The following is a 26099-nucleotide window of genomic DNA, read 5'->3' as shown; positions in this document are numbered from 1 at the left end:
CTTCATATTAATTTTCATCAATATGCTACATCACAAAATAGAAACATACAAATTATTTGACCTCATTGTTGGTGGCTTAAAAACATGATTATGTTGTGCTTTTCTTACATAGGTGAGCTGTTTGTTCAGACTGAGCTAAAAAGAAATCTCAAGAAGAAGTACCAGAGTGTGTTTGAAGGAATACCTAAGCAAGGATGCTCTGCTCTGCTAGAAAAGATCTACACAGAAGTCTACATCACAGAGGGAGGAATTGGAAAAGTAAATGAAGAGCATGAAGTCAGACAGATTGAGTCAAGATCCAAGAGGCCAGCTGGACAGGAGACATCAATCAGATGCAGTGACATCTTTAAACTCTTACCTGGCAAAGACGAACCAATCAGAAGTGTTGTCACAAAAGGAGTTGCTGGCATTGGTAAAACTGTCTCAGTTCAGAAGTTCATCCTGGACTGGGCAGAGGGAAAAGAAAATCAGGATGTTCACTTTATTTTTCCACTGACTTTTAGGGAGCTCAACGTCATGAGAGAAAAACAGCTCTCTTTGATGGATCTCCTCCACCACTTTTTCACAGAAATAAAGCAGTTAACTTTTCCCAGCCAAGGGAAGTACAAAGTGTTGTTCATCTTTGATGGTCTGGATGAATGTCGACTCCAACTAGACTTTCAGAAAAATGAAAGTTTGACTGATGTGACAGAGGTCACCTCATTGGACGTACTCCTGACAAATGTCATCAAGGGTAATCTGCTCCCCTCTGCTTTACTTTGGATTACGTCTCGACCAGCAGCAGCCAATCAAATCCCGCCTGAGTGTGTTGACCGGGTCACAGAGGTACAAGGGTTCAATGACCCACAGAAGGAGGAGTACTTCAGGAAGAGGATCAGTGATCAGAATCTTGCCAGCGAAGTCATCTCTCACATCAAATTATCAAGGATCCTCCACATTATGTGCCACATACCAGTGTTCTGCTGGATTGCTGCTACTGTTCTTGGGGTAATTCTTGGCTCTTCAGGAGTTGGACAGATTCCAAAGACTTTGACAGAGATGTATACCTATTTCCTCATTTTCCAGACCAAACAGAGGAGCAGCAAGTTTGAAAATGTGCATGACCTTGATCCACAGTGGAACCAGGAAGTTATTCTTGGTCTTGGAAAGTTGGCATATGAACAGTTAGAAAAGGGCAATCTGATTTTTTATGAAGAAGACCTAAAAGAGTGTGGCATTGATGTCAGAGAGGCAGCAGTATGCTCTGGCATCTGCTCCCAGATCTTTCGAGAAGAATCAGGGCTTTATCAAGGAAAGGTGTTCTGCTTCGTGCATTTAAGTGTCCAGGAGTATCTTGCAGCTTTGTATGTGTTTTTGATGATGGCTGTTGAAGGGAAAGACATAATATCCAGACACCAAACTCCTGGAACATCCATTCAGCACTGGAAACGGACAGTAAGTCGCTGGTCTCCTGTAATAAAGAAATCACAACACAATCACTTAAACAAGATTGCTGTGGACAAGCTTTGGAGCATGAAGATGGACGCTTTGACCTATTCCTCCGTTTCCTTCTTGGCCTCTCTCTGGAGTCTAACCAGACTCTTCTGCATGGCCTACTACAGAGAGGACAAACTCAGATGGGCAATGCAAAAACAATCAGTTACATTAAGGAAAAGATCAGGGAGGTTCCTTCATCAGAAAGGGTCATCAACCTCTTCCACTGTCTGCATGAACTGAATGATCACTCCTTAGTGGAAGAGATCCAGAGCTTCCTGAGTGCTGGGACACTTTCTGAAGCTGAACTCTCACCTGCCCAGTGGTCAGCTCTAGTGTTTGTGCTGCTGACATCAGAACAGAAGCTGGATGTGTTTGACTTGAAGAAGTACATCAGATCTGATGAATGTCTCCTAAGGCTGCAGCCAGTAGTGGAGGAATATCAGAAGGCTCAGTAAGTATGGTGGCAGTGTGAATTCTCAGAAAGGAAGGGGTTAATGACACTAGCTGTGTTTCCATCCAACTTTTTAATGCACATTTTGACCATTTGAATAATAAACCCTGACTGGAAACACTTGAAATTCGTATGAAATCTTCTAATGCGAATAAACATTCGATTTGCTAGAGGGGGGGTGGATTAACTCGCTGTTTTGGTAGAATACGACTAAGTTTCAATGAAATGGGTTCATTTGCATGAATTTGCATTTGTTGCAATTTATTTACGTTTTCCTGTTGAAGTTGCCCTGACAACCTTATGTTGTGTGACAACCCACAGCAGTTAATTCATCCATTCATTCATCATTGTTAATTCAGGGAGAATTGACTGAGCACAGGGCTCTTTTGCAGCAATGCCCTGATTGAGGCTACATAGTACAGAAGAACAATAAATAAACAAACCATAACAAAACAAAACAGACAAAATAAATAAAAAAAACACATTAAACAACTCAGAAATTAAGTATAAAAAAAATTATAAAAAAAATTAAATCAGAGAATCATTTAAAACAACAGCATTGAGGCACATCCTTATTATCTAAAAGGCTCTTAAATTGGTTGACAGACAAATACTTGGTTAATTTCAACTCCACTTGAATAGTGTTCCATTTATGGGAAGCAAAGAACTTAAAAGCTATTTTACCTATATTAGTTTTTGTAAGGGGGATTTCAAGGGAGATGAGGCTCTGTGACCGTGTATTATGACGGATGGATTTTAATTTTAAAAGTGACATGAGATAATTAGGCAGTTTTCCCACTAAGGCTTTATAAACAAATACAAGACAGTGTTTTTCCCTCCTGTCTGCTAGAGGGGACCAACCAACATTCTTGTATAAGTTACAGTGGTGGGTCCTGAAAGCGTCTCCTGTAACAAAGCGAATAGCACTATGGTAAACAGAGTCCAGGAGTTTTAAGGTAGAGGGTGCAGCATACATGTAAACAATGTCACCATAGTCAAGAACTGACAAAATTGTTGATTGCACTATTTCCATTCGGTTTTCAAAAGTAAAACAAGATCTTATTCTATAAAGAGCACCCAGTTTAATTTTAACCTTCTTAGCTAGGTCAAGAACATGTGATTTAGTTCACAACTCCTTCCTTAATTAGGAGAGTGTCCATTTTTTATTTGCATAATACAGATAATGAAAGTGCACTGATTCGCATTTTGTTTAGCCAAATTTTCATGAATGTGCATAAAAGATGCGAATGAGTTAGATGGAAATCCAGCTTCTGAAATGCAAAAAAAAAACATTTTGTCTGATTTTTGAATTGGTTTAGAAGCACAACACTATTATACAGAGGCAGCAGTGTCCATTTCATTGAGCTTATAGTCACTGGTGGCTGTTTTCCCCTTAAGGCTCAATAGCTGTGGGCTCACTAAAAGGAGCTGTACATCACTGGCATGTATCCTCAGCAAAGCATCTTCAAAACTGAAAAATGTGGATCTCAGTGCCAACAGTATTGGAGATATTGGGGTCCAAGAACTTTGTAGCGGACTGGAGAAGCCAAACTGTGCACTGGAGACACTCAGGTAAGACATTTTGATTCTTCAGTATTCCATAGTAAAGAGTTCTGCGGGATCATTTGTTTCATTTCTTGATAAAATATGCTTTGAAAACTATACATGAAAAGCATCCCAATTATTAGAGACAGACTATTTTCTATTTTCACACTGTTTTCTCCTAACGTGGGTTGTAACTAAAACCAAAATCCTTAAATTCAGTTAATTAACAATAGGACCTTGACCATAGCATCATGCATTTAGAACTGCGTTTTGGCAGTAACACCACCTCAATGTGCATTATTATCAACCTTTCAAATGCTCTGCCATTAAATATACTGCAAATGTTAACAAAATCTTGTTGGGTTTGACTTGACTGAATTATGACTATATTATCACTGTAGACTCTCAGACTGCAGTATCACAGAGGAGGGCTATGCTAGTCTGGCTTCAGCCTTGAGGTTAAATCCCAATCATCTCAGAGAGCTGGATCTCAGAGGAAATGATCCAGGGAAATCAGGAGTCAAACTGCTTTTAGACCGAAAGGAGGAACCGTATTGTACACTGAAAAATCTCAGGTAAATGTATATCAAAACCAAGAAAATTATTAAGCTCTTTCGCTTTTTTTCAAAAAGAGTTTCAAAGAAATAAAAAAGATAATGAGACTGTTATTACTAGTATATACAAATTAGTCTTTTTCATTGCAATTTACTTAAACCATTAGTCTCTTTATTTAATAGCCACACCTCATATTATAGATGACCGTAGATGAGCATTATATTGAAAGTGAAAGGATGAGCTCAGCTGTTGCAATGAAAACTGAGCCTGTAAGATTTAAAGCTGCTGCACCAAGAAAGCAGACTTATTGAATCAATAGACTATAGTGGGTATCAGTGCTTCCTTTCCCATGAGAAAAACCCATATGTGACTGCTCAGTTTGCTTTTTTTTATTTTTGTAAGAGACTGCCTAGGTAGAAGTTGTTTTATTTATTTTTATTTAAGCACCAGTGAGGATGTTTTGTGTCAGACAACAGATGTCTTTATTGTCTCTATTTGTACAGGTTCCTGAAGGGGAGTGCTGCTGAGGAAGCCTCTGCTGCTGTGGCTTCAGCTGTGGGTTCAAACCCCTTACTCATGACTGAGCTGGATCTGAGTGGGCTCATGCCAGAAGCCTTGGGAGTGACTCAGCTGTGTGCTTTACTGGAGGATTCCCACTGCACACTGCAGACACTGAGGTTGATGGATGCTGTTACTTTCTCTTCAATCAACAAATATTAGCTGCATTCTTCTCTTTTGGAGGATCCCAAATGTAAACTGTCCTAAGTGGGGGAATAGCTTGTTCTGTTTTCTATCCTTTGTTATTTTCTATAGAAGTCTAGTTAAGTCTTTTGAACAACTTAAAGGTGCTTCCTATGTGCAATGAATCCAGAGTTTTTCCTAAGTGACAGTTGGCCAATATCTAGCTCCGACCTATGTCCCCAAAGAAGCTTGTTAGCTCAGACATCATCACAGGGTTAGAGATCTCTGCTGTAGATGAGAACAACTTTATTGCAATACCAAAGGTGTACACTCAGAAAAGCATGCCAGTAGACACAAGTAATATTCCCACCCATGATGATCTCTCTAGATTTCCTTTCCTTAGGGAGGTGAACATTCTTACAATCAAAGCTAATCTGGAGTTGTTGATTAGCAGCAATGTTCCAAAGGCTTTAGAACCGTGGGAAGGGGTCAACAGCCAAGGAGATGGACCAAACGCAATTAAAACCAAAGTGGGCTGGGCTGCCAACGGTCCTCTAAATGGATGTTGCATGGATAGCTGTCCTAAAGTCATGGCAAACAGTGTTTCTGTTGCAAACCTGGAGGAGCTGAGGAAACACACAGAGATGCAAACACAAATACACACATTCATATATACAAACTTAAAAGCACACACACAATATATATGGTTTTTTTTTTACATTCCTTTTCACTTTTTTGTTTAAAAGGAAAAATATTTAAAAAACTCCTTTTCTCATTACAGCCTTGGAGACTGCAGTATTACAGAAGAGGGCTTCAGAGCTCTTGCATCAGCACTAAGATCAAACCCCTCACACATGAGACTGCTGTGGCTGAGTGGGAATAAAGCAGGAGACTCAGGGATGAAGCATATTTCTTCTCTTCTGGAGGATCCCAACTGTAAACTGGAGAATCTAAGGTGAGTATCACAAGACCAAATACTGATTTGCTATCAGTGAATTTGACAGTGATAGGGAACTGTCATCCTCTTCACATGTAAAGGGATCATATTAATTCAGCAGTAAACTTTTTATCACTCTCCTTTTCCATCTTTATTACAGACACACTTACACACACACACACTGACTCACTCACACACACACACACACACACACACACACACACACACACACACACACACTTACCGAGATACACTTACTCACACAAACACACACACACACACACACACACACACACACACACTTACAAACACACACATTAAACCCCCCACTTACACACACTTACACACTCGCAGACACGCGGGCACTCACAGAAACACACACACAGACTTACAAACAAGCGTGCACACACACACACACACACACACACACACTTACCGAGATACACTTACTCACACACATACTTACAAACACACACACTAAAACACCCACTTACACACTCACACACGTGCACACTCACACAAACACACACACACACACACACACACACACAGACTTACAAACAAGCATGCACACAAACACATACACAAACTCACACACACATACACTTAGACACACACACACACACACACACTAACACAGATCAACTTACTCACACAAACACACTTAAACACACACATACTTACAAATACACACACATACACACACACTAAAACACCCACTTACACACACACTTCCACACTCACGCGCGCACTCACAAACACATACAAACACACGCGCACTCACACACACACATACACACGCGCGCACTCACACACACACACACACAAAGACTTAAAAACAAGTTTGCACACACACACAAACTTACAAACACACACACACAAACACAAACTCCCACAAACACACTTACACACACACAAACTCACACACACACACACACACACAAACTCACACAAACTCACTTACACACAAACACACTTACAAACACACATACTTACAAATACACACACACACAAACACACACTTAAACACCCACTTACACACTCACTTCCATACTCAAACACACACACGCGCACTCACACATACACACGCGCACACTCGCGCGCACACACACACACACAAAGACTTACAAACAAGTGCGCGCACACACACATACTTACAAACACACACACACACACACAAACTCACACAAACACGCTTACACACACACACACTAACACTTACACACATACACACACTTAAAAACGCACCCACACACACACACTAAAACACCCCCACACACACACAGACTCATAGTAAAACACACAAACAAACACACAAACACACTTACACATAGACACACTTACACACACACACACACTTACAAACGCACTCACAAACATATACTAAAACACCCACACACAGACTCAAAGTGAAACACACACACACATACATACATACAAACAAACACAAACACTTACAAACACACAGAGATGCAAAAACAAATACACACATTTTTAGATACAGACTTGAAAAAACACGCACACACAATATAATGGAAAATCTGGATGACTAGATGACTCCTGTTTACTCCTGACGTGGGTTGTTACTAAAACCAAAATCCTTAGATTCAGTTAATTACCATTAGGACCTTGACCATAGCACCATGCATTTAGAACTGCGATTTGGGTAGTAACACCATCTCAGTGTGCATTATTTTAAACCTTTTAAATGCTCTGTCATCCAATGTACCTCACATTAAATATACTGCAAATGTCTTGTTGTGTTTGCCTTGACTGAATTATGACTATATTATCACTGTAGACTCTCAGACTGCAGTATCACAGAGGAGGGCTATGCTAGTCTGGCTTCAGCCTTGAGGTTAAATCCCAATCATCTCAGAGAGCTGGATCTCAGAGGAAATGATCCAGGGAAATCAGGAGTCAAACTGCTTTTAGACCGAAAGGAGGACCCGCGTTGTAAACTGAAAAATCTCAGGTAAATGTATATCAAGACCAAGAAAATTACTAAACTCTTTTGCTTTTTTTCCAAAGAGTTTCAAAGAAATAAAAAAAGATAATGAGACTGTTATTACGAGTATATACAAATAAGTCTTTTTCATTGCAATTTACTTAAACCATTAGTCTCTTTATTTAATAGCCACACCTCATATTATATCAAGCTGTTGACCATAGATGAACATTATATTGAAAGTGAAAGGATGAGCTCAGCTGTTGCAATGAAAACTGTAAGATTTAAAGCTGCTGCACCAAGCAAGCAGACTTATTGAATCAATAGACTATAGTGGGTATCAGTGCTTCCTTTACCAGGAGAAAAACACATATGTGACTGCTCAGTTTGCTTTTTTAATTTTTGTAAGAGACCGCCTTGGTAGAAGTTGTAATGTTTTTGTGTGTTTTTTTTATTTAAGCACCAGTGAAGATGTTTTGTGTCAGACAACAGATATCTTTATTGTCTCTATTTGTACAGGTTCCTGAAGGGGAGTGCTGCTGAGGAAGCCTGTGCTGCTGTGGCTTTAGCTGTGGGTTCAAACCCCTTACTCATGACCGAGCTGGATCTGAGTGGGCTCATGCCAGAAGCGTTGGGAGTGACTCAGCTGTGTTCTTTACTGGAGGATTCCCACTGCAGACTGCAGAAACTGATGTTAGTGGATGCTGTTACTTTCTCTTCAATCAACATATATTAGCTGCATTCTTCTCTTTTGGAGGATCCCAAATGTAAACTTGCCTAATTGGGCAATAGCTTGTTCTGTTTCCTATCCTTTGTTATTCTCTATAGAAGTCTAGGTAAGTCTTTTGAACAACTTAAAGGTGCTTCCTATGTGAAAGGAATCCAGAGTTTTTCCTAAGTGACAGTTGGCCAATATATAGTGCGCGCACACATACTTACAAACACACACACACACATAAACTCTCACACACACACACACACACACACACACACACAAAATCACACAAACACACTTACACACACACACACTTGCAAACGCACACACACACAAAAAAACACCCACAGACTCATAGTGAAACACACACACACACACACATACATACAAACAAGCACACAAACTTACAAACACACAGAGATCTAAACATAAATACACACACTCTTAGATACAAACTTGAAAACACACGCACGCACAATATGATGGGAAATCTGGATGACTAGATGACTCCTGTTTACTCCTGACGTGGGTTGTTACTAAAACCAAAGTCTTTAAATTCAGTTGATTAACAATAGGACCTTGACCATAGCACCATGCATTTAGAACTGCGTTTTGGGCAGTAACACCACATCAGTGTGCATTATTTTCAACCTTTCAAATGCTCTGTCATCCAATGTACCTGACATGAAATATACTGCAAATGTCTTGTTGTGTTTGCCTTGACTGAATTATGACTATATTATCACTGTAGACTCTCAGACTGCAGTATCACAGAGGAGGGCTATGCTAGTCTGGCTTCAGCCTTGAGGTTAAATCCCAATCATCTCAGAGAGCTGGATCTCAGAGGAAATGATCCCGGGAAATCAGGAGTCAAACTGCTTTTAGACCTAAAGGAGGACCCGCGTTGTAAACTGAAAAATCTCAGGTAAATGTATATCAAGACCAAGAAAATTACTAAGCTCTTTTGCTTTTTTTCAAAGAGTTTCAAAGAAATAAAAAAGATAATGAGAGTGTTATTACGAGTATATACGAATAAGTCTTTTTCATTGCAATTTACTTAACCCATTAGCGTAGCTGCGTCAGTTATCGGACAGTTTGTTGAAACATCGTTATGCTAAATCTATTTGTAGATTAACGTTATGTATAAGCTTACCCAAACTAACGGTTTTCGAGAGAGATATTTGTCCTTTTTAACTTGTACGACTCATTTAACACCGCAAGAAAACGTATTTCTAAATATTCCTATTAATGTTTACGGTGACACGTTACATGAGTACCTTTTCGCCTGCGTCAATTATCATACACTCCCACTTTGTTCCATTTACCGCGTTGGTTTTCGAGATAATAATATGCTTTCCTCCTGCTTTGACATATACCGGTCTAATTTCTGTACAAATGACTTTGTCACAATATGTTTTTACAAGCAAACGTTAATCTAACTAGTGTTATTTTTGTTTAATTTGGGTATTTTGTGGGCTTTCTTTGACCTGATTCAGTTGTAGGTGCAGTCTAATCACTTAAACATGCACAAAACAAACATGGCATGATTATGTATGTTATGTATTAAAAATATATACAGTTATTATAACGGTATTGTAATTGTACTATTGTTCGTGGAAATACAACATTTTAATCTAATTCAACTTTGTTTAAGTTAAACTGTAAGCGCAACTACGGAGGGCGACCTTCCTCACCAAATCGCGTTATTATCCCGCCCAAGTTCTCAACGAGTGCCTTTCATATTGACTTAGGTCTAAATGACCACAGAGTAATCGGATTCGGTCTCTGTGAGCATCCGTACTTACATCACATCAGGCTAGCTGTGTTAGCATTTGAAATGACAGTCAAACTTCATCTTGGAGAGAACAAATCTGACAGTACAACTTTAAGACCAAATTAAATATTTGTCACGCCGCTAAGTGTTCCACACTATAAGGTACACACAAAAGTACAACACTATTTCACAAGTTTAAATTAGTTCTACAGGGTAAATTTTTTTTCACAAGTAAAGCTTAAATGCCATATTTTGGTGGGAGCTTACGTTTCTTTCCATAGTCACTCACAAGAGTGAATGTAAACATGACAACGCTGAACGTGGCCAATAATTGACGCATGCCGGTAATTGATTGACGCATGCCGGTAATTGACGCAGTTAAGATAGTCTCTTTATTTAATAGCCACACCTCATATTATATCAAGCTGTTGACCATAGATGAACATTATATTGAAAGTGAAAGGATGAGCTCAGCTGTTGCAATGAAAACTGAGCCTGTAAGATTTAAAGCTGCTGCACCAAGCAAGCAGACTTATTGAATCAATAGACTATAGTGGGTATCAGTGCTTCCTTTCCCATGAGAAAAACACATATGTGACTGCTCAGTTTGCTTTTTAAATTTTTGTAAGAGACTGCCTTGGTAGAAGTTGTAATGTTTTTGTGTGTTTTTTTTATTTAAGAACCAGTGAGGGTGTTTTGTGTCAGACAACAGATGTCTTTATTCTCTCTATTTGTACAGGTTCCTGAAGGGGAGTGCTGCTGAGGAAGCCTCTGCTGCTGTGGCTTCAGCTGTGGGTTCAAACCCCTTACTCATGACTGAGCTGGATCTGAGTGGGCTCATGCCAGAAGCCTTGGGAGTGCCTCAGCTGTGTGCTTTACTGCAGGATTTCCACTGCACACTGCAGAAACTGAGGTTAGTGGATGATGTTACTTTCTCTTCAATCAACATATATTAGCTGCATTCTTCTCTTTTGGAGGATCCTAAATGTAAACTGGTCTAATTGGGCAATAGCTTGTTCTGTTTCCTATCCTTTGTTATTCTCTATAGAAGTCTAGTTAAGTCTTTTGAACAACTTAAAGGTGCTTCTTATGTGCAATAAATCCAGAGTATTTTCCTAAGTGACAGTTGGCCAATATCTAGCTATGAAATCACTTATTTTACATTACATATTTTTATTTAGTTGACATTAATGTGTAGAAATCTGTTTTCACTTTGATATTAAAGAGGACCTTTTTGTATTTTTTTTTTGTCAAAAAAGCCAACTTATATTGACCATGACTGATTTATAAAAGCAATAAAAGGGTAAAACATCCAAGCAGGTGAATACTTATGCAAGGCACTGTACACAAACTCACACACACATACACTTACACACACACACACACACACACACACTTACACAGATACACTTACTCCCACAAACACACTTACACACACACATACTTACAAATACACACACACACACACTAAAACACCCACTTACACACACACTTCCACACTCACTTCCACACTCACGCGCACACTCACACACACGCACACACACTCACACATACACACTTGCGCACTCACACACACACACACACAAAGACTTACAAACAAGTGCGCGCACACACACATACTTACAAATACACAGACACACTCACACACACACACAAACTCACACAAACACACTTACGCACAGACACACTTACACACACACACACACACTTACAAACGCACCCACACACACACACACACACACTAAAACACCCATACACACACACACACACAGACTTATAGTGAAACACACACACACACACACACATACATACAAACAAACACACAAACTTACAAACACACAGAGATGGAAACACAAATACAAATACTCTTAGACACAAACTTGAAAACACATGCACACAATATAATGGAAAATCTGGATGACTAGATGACTCCTGTTTACTCCTGAAGTGGGTTGTTACTAAAACCAAAATCCTTAAATTCAGTTAATTAACAATAGGACCTTGACCATGGCACCATGCATTTAGAACTGCATTTTGGGCAGTAACACCACCTCAGTGTGCATTATTTTCAACCTTTCAAATGCTCTGTCATCCACTGTACCTGACATTAAATATACTGCAAATGTCTTGTTGTGTTTGCCTTGACTGAATTATGACTATATTATCACTGTAGACTCTCAGACTGCAGTATCACAGAGGAGGGCTATGCTAGTCTGGCTTCAGCCTTGAGGTTAAATCCCAATCATCTCAGAGAGCTGGATCTCAGAGGAAATGATCCAGGGGAATCAGGAGTCAAACTGCTTTTAGACCGAAAGGAGGACCCGCATTGTAAACTGAAAAATCTCAGGTAAATGTATATCAAGACCAAGAAAATTACTAAGCTGTTTTGCTTTTTTTCAAAGAGTTTCAAAGAAATAAAAAAGATAATGAGACTGTTATTACGAGTATATACAAATAAGTCTTTTTCATTGCAATTTACTTAAACCATTAGGATGAGCTCAGCTGTTGCAATGAAAACTGTACGATTTAAAGCTGCTGAACCAAGCAAGCAGACTTATTGAATCAATAGACTATAGTGGGTATCAGTGCTTCCTTTCCCATGAGAAAAACACATATGTGACTGCTCAGTTTGCTTTTTAAATTTTTGTAAGAGACTGCCTTGGTAGAAGTTGTAATGTTTTTGTGTGTTTTTTTTATTTAAGAACCAGTGAGGGTGTTTTGTGTCAGACAACAGATGTCTTTATTCTCTCTATTTGTACAGGTTCCTGAAGGGGAGTGCTGCTGAGGAAGCCTCTGCTGCTGTGGCTTCAGCTGTGGGTTCAAACCCCTTACTCATGACTGAGCTGGATCTGAGTGGGCTCATGCCAGAAGCCTTGGGAGTGCCTCAGCTGTGTGCTTTACTGCAGGATTCCCACTGCAGACTGCAGAAACTGAGGTTAGTGGATGCTGTTACTTTCTCTTCAATTAACATATATTAGCTGCATTCTTCTCTTTTGGAGGATCCCAAATGTAAACTGTCCTGATTGGGCAATAGCTTGTTCTGTTTCCTATCCTTTGTTATTCTCTATAGAAGTCTAGTTAAGTCTTTTGAACAACTTAAAGGTGCTTCCTATGTGCAATGCATCCAGATTTTTCCTAAGTGACAGTTGGCCAATATCTATCTTCGACCTATGTCCCCAAAGAATTCTGTTAGCTCAGACATCATCACAGGGTTGGAGATCTCAGCAACATAGGGCTGTATGGAAGAGGCATTCTGGAGCTGCCTGTGTCCAGTCTTATAGAGGAATTCAAGTGCTCCAAAGTAAGGCTGGAAATGACACTGACAGAATCCCGTGACCCATGTGTAGCCCAAACAGCTCCTACTCTGGTGACCGGAAGGAAATGGACTGCAAGCGCAGCTACACAGCAGGCAAAGGCAGACCTAAGGCATCGTGACATCGTTGGCCTTGTGCAACAGGGGAGAGGAGGCTTTGGCCTCGGAGAGAGCAGACCATCTTGGCACAAGGCAGCTCCATCTCAGCGCAGAGGTCTGGTCGTTGAGGATGTGCGCCGGCAAGAGCAGGCAACAAGGTGCGCAAAGGCTGTCTCCCAATCGAAACAGGGACAGTGGATGAGGTGGGAGGGTGTTGAGAGAAGGAAGTTCTCTTGGAAGGAACTGTGGAGTATGGAAGCATTTCACACCAGCTTCATCTTAAGAGCAACGTATGATGTCTTGCCATCTCCCAGTAACCTTCAACAATGGTACGGAGAAGACCCAACGTGCCCACTCTGCCCGTCTCCAGCAAACCTTAAACACATCCTGGTTGGCTGCAAGACAGGCCTGACTCAAGGCCGTTACACCTGGCGGCACAACCAAGTGCTGAAGTGTCTTGCAGCTATGCTGGAGACCAGATGAACGACCATCAATGCCCTACCTACATCATCCCGTCCTACATCTGCAAGAGGTTTCGTCTGTGAAGGTGCAAAGCCAACCAAGACCCAGGCCAGTACAACATCAGACCTCGGTCAGCTGGGAGGAGCGCGAGACTGGAGGCTCGTGGTGGATCTGAGTCCAAGGCTCTACTTTCCACCAGAGATCGCCACTACCAAAATAGCATCTGTGGCGCAGAAGGGTTAAAGCAGAGGGGGGCACATCTGGGACGCCAGGTGTTGCCGATGAGCCCTCTGGAGGTGTTGTGGGCCTATCATCGAAACACTGGAGAAGGAGGGTGCCCACCTGATGACTCCAATGAGGCTTTTTAACCCTTTTGTCCCACAGACAGCACCATGACTCTTACCCGGAAACACCTTGCATGTCTGCGTCAACCCACTTCACATCTCAGGAGTGCGAATCAACCAGGGATTGTAAGACCTAGTCCTAAAACAGAACTGAACTGTAGATGAGAACAACTTTATTGCAATACCAAAGGTGTACACTCTGGAAAGCATGCCAGAAGACACAAGTAGTATTCCCACCAATGATGATCTCTCTAGATTTCCTTTTCTCACTCACACACACATACACTTACACTTACACACACACACACACACACTTACACAGATACACTTACTCACACAAACACACTTACACACACACACACATACTTACAAATACACACACACACACACACACACACACACACTAAATCATCCACTTACACACACACACTTACACACTCACGCGTACACTCACACACACACACACACACACACAAAGACTTACAAACAAGTGTGCGCACACACACATACTTACATACACACAGACACACACACACTCACACAAACACACTTACACACAGAGACACTTACACACACCCACACACACTTACAAACGCACCGACACACACACACACTAAAACACCCATACACACACACACACAGACTTATAGTGAAACACACACACACATACATACAAACAAACACACAAACTTACAAACACACAGAGATGGAAACACAAATACACATACTCTTAGACACAAACTTGAAAACACACGCACAATATAATGGAAAATCTGGATAACTAGATGACTCCTGTTTACTCCTGACGTGGGTTGTTACTAAAAACCAAAATCCTTAAATTCAGTTAATTAACAATAGGACCTTGACCATGGCACCATGCATTTAGAACTGCGTTTTGGGCAGTAACACCACCTCAGTGTGCATTATTTTCAACCTTTCAAATGCTCTGTCATCCAATGTACCTGACATTAAATATACTGCAAATGTCTTGTTGTGTTTGCCTTGACTGAATTATGACTATATTATCACTGTAGACTCTCAGACTGCAGTATCACAGAGGAGGGCTATGCTAGTCTGGCTTCAGCCTTGAGGTTAAATCCCAATCATCTCAGAGAGCTGGATCTCAGAGGAAATGATCCAGGGGAATCAGGAGTCAAACTGCTATTAGACCGAAAGGAGGACCCGCATTGTAAATTGAAAAATCTCAGGTAAATGTATATCAAGACCAAGAAAATGAATAAGCTGTTTTGCTTTTTTCAAAGAGTTTCAAAGAAATAAAAAAGATAATGAGACTGTTAATACGAGTAGGCCTATACGAATAAGTCTTTTTCATTGCAATTTACTTAAACCATTAGTCTCTTTATTTAATAGCCACACCTCATATTATATCAAGCTGTTGACCATAGATGAACATTATTTTGAAAGTGAAAGGATGAGCTCAGCTGTTGCAATGAAAACTGAGCCTGTAGGATTTAAAGCTGCTGCACCAAGCAACCAGACTTATTGAATCAATAGACTATAGTGGGCAGGGTCGGAGATCCTATTTCATTGTAGGGGGGGACAATACATGGTAACATTTCAGAGAGTAATTCCTGGGGGGGCGACATAAAAAAAAATTTTGTAACGAGAGCTAGCATAACTTAGCTGCTAAATACTGAATTCTCATAACATTTTACATCTGGCACCGAGATATTAGAGTGACACGTCGTTTTTTCCGAATTTCCAAAGCCCAAAACCCAAAACTTGTAGCATTCTGTGAATGGCAACATGCACACACATCCCTTGAACAATGATGTTACCAGCAGCTGTCTTGCTCCACACTGCTACGTTACTGTACTGTACTCAAGATTGTCACCATCCTAGCTAGATAGCTATGCTAGATAGATACCTCCCCAGAGTCTCTCGCCAGAGACAGAATTAAAAATAAGAATAAAGAATCTTTGTAGGTTATTAGCTAGCTTGAAATATTATATACAGATCTTAACTGCGTTCGAGAATAAGGTAAATCTCTTTACATATCGTGTATCATAGCGGCAGTGACAGGGAAGAGAGGAGGAACAATCTCACAACCTGACCGTCTACTGGGCTCAGTGGGCTGATTGACTGAAACACGGAGCTGCCGGTAGCCCCGCCCCTTGGAAACAGCATGTGAACCAAACCACTTTGAGGAATAGGGGGATCAAGATTTTTCAACACTTAAATAACACGTTTATAATTAGCACTGCTTGTGTCGTCGTGCTTTTAATATTTCTATTTTTTATTTATTTTTCGTTTTCTTTCTAATGATTGTTGGGGGGGGGGACCCCCGGGATCTCCGCCTATGATAGTGGGTATCAGTGCTTCCTTTCCCATGAGAAAAACACATATGTGACTGCTCAGTTTGCTTTTTATATTTTTGTAAGAGACTGCCTTGGTAGAAGTTGTAATGTTTTTGTGTGTTTTTTTTTATTTAAGCACCAGTGATGATGTTTTGTGTCAGACAACAGATATCTTTATTGTCTCTATTTGTACAGGTTCTTGAAGTGGAGTGCTGCTGAGGAAGCCTGTGCTGCTGTGGCTTCAGCTGTGGGTTCAAACCCCTTACTCATGACTGAGCTGGATCTGAGTGGGCTCATGCCAGAAGCCTTGGGAGTGACTCAGCTGTGTGCTTTACTGCAGGATTCCCACTGCAGACTGCAGAAACTGAGGTTAGTGGATGCTGTTACTTTCTCTTCAATCAACATATTCAATTCAATTCAATTCAATTCAATTTTATTTATATAGCGCCATAACAATACAATTGTCTCTAGGCGCTTTACAGAGCCTGAAACCCCTTTAGTGCAAGCACAATGGCAACACGGGCAAGAAAAAACTCCCTGTTAGTCAGGAAGGAACCTTAAGCAGAACCACGGCACATAAGGGGGAACCTATCTGCTTGAGGTCGGCCGGGTGGAGATAGGAAGGGGGGATGGGGGAGGGTTATGTGGCAGAAGGGGAAGGGAAACAACAGGTGTTGTACATAGCCTGCATTTGGTAGATGTACATAATATATATACAGACATCCGGTGGTAACTACATAATACAGACAAGACCAGTTTAGTGGGTATACACTCTGCTCATAGGGTTACTGTTACAGGGGTAAGGGGAGTACAGAGAAACATGTCGATGGTGGCAATAATAGATATTGTATATAAATGCTAGCATAGGGTATGAGGTAGAGTAAGTGTACGGCAGTGCGGTGGCGGTGGGTGCAATTGGCTGAGGGTTTCTGCAGGTAGACCGGGTGGAGAGACTACAGCAGCGTCCCATAGCGAAGATGGTCTAGATTAGGAGAGAAAGAAAAAGAACAGAGTGAGTGGGTTATTATAGGCATTAGCAATGTGATAAGAAAGGAGAGGGAGAGGGAGAGGGAGAGAGAGAGAGAGAGAGAGAGAGAGAGAGAGAGAGAGAGGCTGCCTGGCTGGGTGTATGGGAATTTTATTTAGTATTTAGTTGGCTGGTGACAGTCGCATAACGCGCCGTGTGCTGTACCCGGGATCTGTCGCACTCCTTCACGGTACAACATACGCTGTCTGTAGCCCAGTTTTGTTGATTAGTGGGGTATTGCATGTGTTTAGATGTGTTTAGTTATGCTGGCATTTAGCATTTATTTTGGTTTGGCATTTGGTTTGGTTTGGCATTGGTTATGTTTAGTTATGCTGGCATTTAGCAATTAGTTTGGTTTGGTACATATGGAGATTTTAGTCGTAAGCTTTGTTAGGGTTGCAGGGTACAACATACGCTGTCTGTAGCCCAGTGTTATACATTTTTATTTTTAATTCTTGTCTGTTCAGATATGTCTAGTTATGCTTGCTGACTGGCTGGCCCAGTAGGTGATGGGTTTGTTGACGCAATTACGTGTGGCTATAGGATGCACTAAAGAGGAATGTCTTTAGTCTCGATTTGAATATAGGTAGGGTGTCTGCATCTCGGATGGAGGCAGGGAGATTGCATTGCATTCTTCTCTTTTGGAGGATCCCAAATGTAAACTGTCCTGATTGGGCAGTAGCTTGTTCTGTTTCCTATCCTTTGTTATTAAGTCTAGTTAAGTCTTTTGAACAACTTAAAGGTGCTTCCTATGTGCAATGCATCCAGATTTTTTCCTAAGTGACAGTTGGCCAATATCCAGAGGTGTAAAAAGTACTGAAATGTTGTACTCAAGTAAAAGTACAATTACTTTGATGAAATTTACAGTAAAATTACCCATCTAAAAATGTACTCAAGTAAAAGTAAAAAGTAGTTAATTTAAAATGTACTTTAAGTAAAAGTTACTTAGTTACTTTCAACAACTTGATCGGGGCCGCTCCTATATAGTGCAAAAAAGAACAAGGGGTCATAAATCCAATACAAAAACTAGTTATTTTTAATTAAAGGAAATCTTTAGAAATATAATTGCAATGACATTAAACATGTCAAACATTAAACTGTCAACACAACATTTAAGAACTTTTGGAGGACATGTCAAGACATGAACCACATGACAGCTAAAATAAAAAAGTTAAAATGCCACTGCCCCACTATATTAAAACTTTGGTTACTTTACTTGTGTCCACCTTTAGAGCATTAGTCTACAAACTTCTTGTTGAGTTAGAGCAGCAGCTGATTTTCAAGGTGTGTAGAGTTCATCCGGGCTCGCTTTGCAGTAAACGGCAATCCAGCACAGCCGAAGAGTCACTCGCAGGCGGCCGAGGCAGGTAGGCCAGTATTGAGTTTCAGGGACAGTTTTTTGATATTCTGAAAGGAGTTCAGCAGATCCATATTGACTGAGACACAGGCTAGGTTCCCTTCTAACTCCCCTGTACCTTCTGGACTTCATTGAGGAAAACAAATCTTCATTTGATGAATGTTGTCCAACTTGCTTCAGCCCCTACCATCCGGTCAAGATGTTGTCTGACATAGACTAGACCTGTAGAATGACAAACAACAATTCTGACAATTAAGTATTGAGCTGCCATCAAGAGTGCATCTTAACACAGAAATAGCTATAAATAGCTACTTGAGATGACAGACCTACAGTATATATACAGAATGATAACATTATTTTCTATTTCTACATGCATCACAATTCATAATCCTAAATTCTTGCTAACCGAGACCCCTGAGCATGAACATGAAAGACGTGCACGTTGCAAAGCCACCACATCGTGATAAATTCGAGATAACGACATACATTTACTTGTCCAATTGTCTGACAACGATGGTGTGCGCATTTACATCGTTCCTGTTTCAGGGCATGGGAGGCAGCCAAATGATTAGCCTAATATCAGTTTATGCGGTGTATCTTATTGCTGATGACTGATCTGCAGTGTTTAACACAATATGAGAGACTGAACATAATAATGCTGTGAACTGAAACGAATGGAAGACAGGAATGGAATTATTATTAGTCTATTGGATGACGGCTATTAACAGAAGGATGGGTACAGAAGGATGGGTACATGAGTGTATAGCTAGCTAGCTAGTTGAGGTTAGCATACTCAGGGTGGTTGCAAGTGCTAGCCAAAATGAGGCTACAAGTGCCATGACACGCATATTTTGCTTATTGTAGCAAAGCTAATAAACAACAATAACGCTGTCTGAACTACTAATGGAAAGGGACAAATACTGTACTTACCAACACATGCTTGCGCAGATTTGAAGATTCATTTTTACAAGCAGAAAGTTCTGTCTGGCGGGGCAGGCACAGCTCACACAGCATTATATAGCTGTTGCCTCTTTTAGGTTGGAAGGCAAACTGCTTGCTGAGTTGTGGATACGGGGTTTCTTCATCTTCTTTAATTTTAACTTGCGGAAAGTTCGGTGCTTCAGCTTGTTGATCGTCCGCAGCTTGTTGGTAGTCCGCACTATCATCTTTCTCCATATCTATCTCTCGTGACTCGACACCGGCGGGCTTGCATCGACTCAATCATCCACTCTATGCAGCATCCACCACTGCAATGAGAATTGTCGTTCGCGATTCCCGCCTTTCGGTTTCCTTTCTTGAACTATGTTTTTTTTTTACTCAGTAACGGATGTAATTTCCAATGTAGCGAAGTACAATACTTCAGTCAAAATCTACTTAAGTAAAAGTAAAATTACCGATTTCAAAAACTACTTAAAAATTACAAAGTACACAAAAAAACTACTCAATTACAGTAACGTGAGTAAATGTAATTCGTTACTTTACACCTCTGCCAATATCTATCTTCGACCTAAAGAATTCTGTTAGCTCAGACATCATCACAGGGTTGGAGATCTCTGCTGTAGATGAGAACAACTTTATTGCATTACTAAAGGTGTACACTCAGGAAAGCATGCCAGTAGACACAAGTAGCATTGCCACCAATGATGATCTCTCTAGATTTCCTTTCCTTAGGAAGGTGAACATTCTTACAATCAAAGCTAATCTGGAGTTGTTGATTAGCAGCAATGTTCCAAAGGCTTTAGAACCGTGGGAAGGGGTCAACAGCCAAGGAGATGGACCATACGCAATTAAAACCAAATTGGGCTGGGCTGCCAACGGTCCTCTAAATCAGGGGTTTTCAACTGGTTTTGTCCCAGGGACCACCATTCTGACTAGAAAGTAATTTGCGGCCCACTGATGTGCCTGCACGCGTGTGCGTGTTTCTAACCGCCGCCGCCACGCCCCCTCCCCCTGCACAGATATTCTGCCTATTAACACTTAAATATGTGCAGTTATCAGGGTAGGTCACTAACCGCCTTCGCCACGCCCCCTCCCCCGCGTACATATTCACGATATGCAAGAGTAATCTGGAAATGTGTTAAAATATCAAAGCGAATTCATAAAAAATTAAAAAATGCAATGGTGAACTGATCAATATAGGCTCATTTTGCGGACCCTCTGCAATGCCGTCGCGGACCACCAGGGGGCCACGGACCCCCAGTTGAAAACCCCTGCTCTAAATGGATGTTGCATGGATAGTTGTCCTAAAGTCATGGCAAACAGAGTTTCTGTTGCAAACCTGAAGGAGCTGTTGTTGCAGGAGTATGACCATGACTTTAGTGAAAGCTCAGAAGACGAAATGGAAATGTTCTTTGAAGAAAACAGATTCATGACTAGAGACAACTCTGAGAGGTGGTGCCACAGGACGAGCTGAAAAGATCTGAAGTCTGGTACGTCCTACATAATGGTGTACACCACCTCAAGAAATGTACCATAAGGGTTGTTTTCCATTGGGATGCAACTTTTTCGTGGCACATCTTTAAATTCTGAACTTTTGCAAGGTCCACATTTGACAAGCTCTCTCTTTGGTGTTTTTACAAGATTTCGAGTAGAGCCTGTTGCAGTGATGACTGATATTCAGGCAATATGTCAATCAAGTCAGAGTGCTAAATCCGATGTTGATTTCTTGAGATTTCTGTGGTGGCCTAATGGTGATGTTGGTAAACCTCCAGTTGAGCATTGCATGTTGGTGTACGTTTTTAGAGCAGTATCATCTCCAAGCTGTGCAAACTTTGCACTAAGACAGACAGCTAGAGACAACAAGAGCGTATTCCATCCCAAGGTAATAAGAACTTTTGAGAACAATTTCAATGTTGATGACTGTTTGAAGTCCCTCTCATCTGAACAGGAAGCAGTAGAGCTGGTCAAGGAGCTTACATCTTTGTGTCAAAAGGGAGGATTTTGTCTGACCAAATGGATGATCTGTTCAGGCACAAATTCCAAAGGAGGACAGAGCCCATGAGGTCAGGGAACTGGATCTAGATAGAGACAAATTACCAGTAGAGAGAGCATTTGGATATTTAAGGAGTGTGGGCTGAAACACACCAAGCGCGTTTCTAAATACGTGGCGCTAGCAAAATCATTGTTTCCTATGGTACGGTGCGCCTATCGTGTGCGCCTTTTATCCGCTGCGAGTCGCCTGTTCCTAGCGTTTTTTAGGTGTGCTTAAAAGTTGAAATATTCTCGCACCGCTCATCAATGTCACACTCGGCCCAGGAAGGTTTAGCACGCAGCTCCGCTTCATAGGCGCCGGGCAAAACAGCCTGGTGCGCCTGCGGCTGTTTCCCCCGCTGCACTTTGCCAAGAAGTTTTTGAAGCGTATACGTTTTTAGGAACGCGTTTGGTGTGTTTCAGCCCTATGAGTGCAGACGGTCATTACGCCAGAGAAATTGCTTCTTACATGTTGATTCCCCAGCTGAGGCATCGCTGTACGTATCACATCTTGTTATAACTAAGTTCATTCATTAGTATGTTAATTTCATGGTGTAAAAACTAAGTTATAATGCTAAAACCTAAGTGGCAATGTTAAAATATGGATGTTAGTTCTAACATGTGGATGCTATTAGGATAATGTTAGCTCTAGGAAATGTTAGGAAAAGTTAGTTTTACATGTGATTTCTATACTTCATGGAAACTAGGTGACTTAACTAATTGCAATATTTGGCTGTTTGTTTCCTAGTTTCACTCTCTTTCATCTTTTGCTCTCTTGATCTTATCAATGTGGATTCAGTACAACGTGAAGAGTGGAAATAAAGCTTCAAACAAGAATTTAAGGCATTCTTCATGTTCATGAATGAGAGTTTAGAGAGAGAGTTTAGCTCGCTGTCTATTTGGAGTTAACACACCTCAACGAGGACAGTACAGTCAACCTTTAGGACTGACAGTCAATCTGTTTTGAAATATATAGCAAATGAGCAAACAAGATTTCACACTTGTGTGGCAAATAGAATCTCTCTCATAAGGGACAACACAGATGTATCAAAATGGAGGTTCATTGGAACCAAACTGAACCCAGCTGACATGGCATCAAGAGGTGTGAGTGCAAGCACATTGCTCAAGTGCAAAGAATGGATCCAGGGACCAAAGTTTTCGCGGAGGACAGAAGAGGAATGGCCTCAAACCCCATGGAGTCCCTCTCACTCGCTCAGGATGACCCAGAGGTGAAAAGGAGCACCACTGTGTTCAGTTTTGGCACCAAAGACAAAGGAAAGGAAAAAGAAAGGGGAAACCCAACAAACCTTCTAGTAGAATCCTTTTCTAGTTGGCACAAATTAAACAGAGTAGTGGCATGGTATTTGAAGTTAAAGGACATTCTAAATAAATCAAGTGTAGTAATGACACAGTCTCAAGGCCATCATAGTGTTCTGCCAAAGACAGATATTCAGATGAAATGGCAAAATTAGAGACAGCATTCTCACATCGAAAGACTTTGAATAGTTAAAGTAGCATCTACAAGATTCAGTGCTACAGGCTGGAGTTTTTACGAGTAGGGGGAGATTGAACAAGACAGCAATGCCTGACGAAGCCAAGCGACCAATGATTCTGTACTGTAGGTCCAATGGGCACCAGAATAATGTAGGTACCTTACCTTGTGAACAGGCGCCAAAATAACTGTGGGTGCAATTGTGCATACATAGTTATACTGTCTTCACGAGGGCCACCAAGACATCACTGGCACTATCCAGACAACAGCACCAATAATATGTTGGTGTTCTCGCCCGATTGTTCAGGCATCAACCATTCAACACAACAGCAGATCAATAAACACATGGGGGCGCTGTCGGTAGACAATGGGTGGAAGGCCAGAAAATCCGCTTCCAGGAAGTATTGATTGGTTAAGACCAGACACCTGACCGGAACGGACAGTGTTGCGTGTGAAAGCGTTCATTGAACGAAAGTTCATGAACTCGTTCATCATTTTGGTGAACGTGAACTGAACGTACTGTATTACTGCCTGATGAACGATACTGTGAACGCATTCATTCTGGTGTCTGTGAACGGCACGTTCACTCTTTTTAATTTCGTTCGATAAGGTGCCAGAATTTTAGAGACTTCCAGCCGAAAAACATACTGTTAACAATCAATCGCTGCGTGTGCTTTCTTCTACTGTCTGTGAGAGCGCCGAAGTTGCGTTGAGGCCGAGAGCGGTATTGCAGACAGATAGAGATAGAGAAAAATTATAGCTCGCAACATATTGAAAAAAAATAACTAAACTAGTTCATTTTTTGGAGCTGTGAACTTAGTTCAAAATTTTGAATTATGAACTATGAACTGAACTAGTTCATTTTAAAATTTGTGAACTATGAACTGAACTGAACTAAGTGAACTTTCCCAACACCGGGTAATGGAAAACACGATACTTTTGATTGGCTAATACCTTTACTTTTTTAGAGGCAGGACAGTAATTCTGCCGGTTACAGTCTACCCCCGATTTCACACAACCAAAGTTCACCTGTGGAACATTTATCTTTATCTTTAAATGTACTTTTGTAAATGTTTATTCTGGTTTGCAAATAAATGAATCAAGAGGAACAACAATAATGCATCTATATTTTAATTTCAAAACACGTCAGACAATTGCACCCAACTCCACATGAAATGGATAAAAGTGAAAAGGTTTGTATGGAACATTGGAACAAAAGGAACAAACAAGCAATCTGTTTTTACCACACACATTTACACACACACAAACATGCTCAGCCTCAGCCTACTCAACTGGAGCCGAGTCCTAGTCCTAGTCCTAGTCCTGACCGTGAATGCATCTGCAAAACTAAAGATAAAAAGGACACTGAAATCTCTACATTTATTTTGAATAATAATGTTTTCCTTTTCTCTCCTCAGCCTGCCAAACTGCAGTATTACAGAAGAGGGCTTCAGTTCTCTTGCATCAGCACTGAGATCAAACCCCTCACACATGAGAGAGCTGGGGCTGAGTGGGAATAAAGCAGGAGACTCAGGAGTGAAGCATCTTTCTTTTCTTCTGGAGAATCCCAACTGTAAACTCGGGTTTCTAGAGTGAGTATCACACCAAATGTAAACTGGGGATTCTAGAGTGAGTATCACAAGACCAAATACTGAGTTGCTATCAGTGAATTTGACAGTGATAGTGAACTGTCATCCTCTTCACATTTAAAGGGATAATATTAATTCAGCAGTAAACTTCTTATCACTCTCCTTTTTCATCGTTACTCCAAACACAAATACACACACTCTTAGATACAAACTTGAAAACACACGCACACACACACATATATATATATATGATGTTTTTTTACATTCCTTTTCACTTTTTTTTGTCTAAAAGGAAATACATTTAAAGAAATACTTTTCTCTTTACAGTCTGTCAAACTGCAGTATTACAGAAGAGGGCTTCAGTTCTCTTGCATCAGCACTGAGATCAAATCCCTCACACATGAGAAAGCTGTGGATGAGTGGGAATAAAGCAGGAGACTCAGGAGTGAAGCATCTTTCTTCTTTTCTGAAGGATCCCAACTGTAAACTCGGGTTTCTAGAGTGAGTATCACACCAAATGTAAACTGGGGATTCTAGAGTGAGTATCACAAGACCAAATACTGAGTTGCTATCAGTGAATTTGACAGTGATAGTGAACTGTCATCCTCTTCACATTTAAAGGGATAATATTAATGCAGCAGTAAACTTATTACCAATCTCCTTTTCCATCTTTATTACACACACACACTTACTGAGATACACTTATTCACACAAACACACTTGCACGCACACATACTTACAAACACACACATTAAAACGCCCACTTACACACACACTTACACACCGCACACACGCGCGCACTCACACAAACACACACACAGACTTACAAACAAGCGTGCACACGTACACTAACAAACACACACACACATACAGTGCCTTGCATAAGTAGTCACCCCCTTGGAGGTTTTACCCTTTTATTGCTTTTATAAATCAATCATGGTCAATATAAGTTGTCTTTTTTGACAAAACAAATTACAAAAAAAACCTCTTTCATGCCAAAGTGAAAACAGATCTCTACACAGTAATATCAATTAAATACAAATATG

The 26099-nt window shown here is 40.8% G+C and overlaps 1 pseudogene; it reads left to right on the top strand.

Annotated features, from left to right (window-relative positions):
- LOC105897392 overlaps positions 1 to 4338 on the top strand; it is a 233822-nt pseudogene extending 229484 nt beyond the window's left edge.
- Positions 4339 to 26099: the final 21761 nt, after the last annotated feature.

The sequence above is a fragment of the Clupea harengus genome, chromosome 23 (assembly GCF_900700415.2).
Source record: "Clupea harengus chromosome 23, Ch_v2.0.2, whole genome shotgun sequence".
Taxonomy (NCBI): domain Eukaryota; kingdom Metazoa; phylum Chordata; class Actinopteri; order Clupeiformes; family Clupeidae; genus Clupea; species Clupea harengus.
This window is presented reverse-complemented; position numbering and strand designations above follow the sequence as displayed.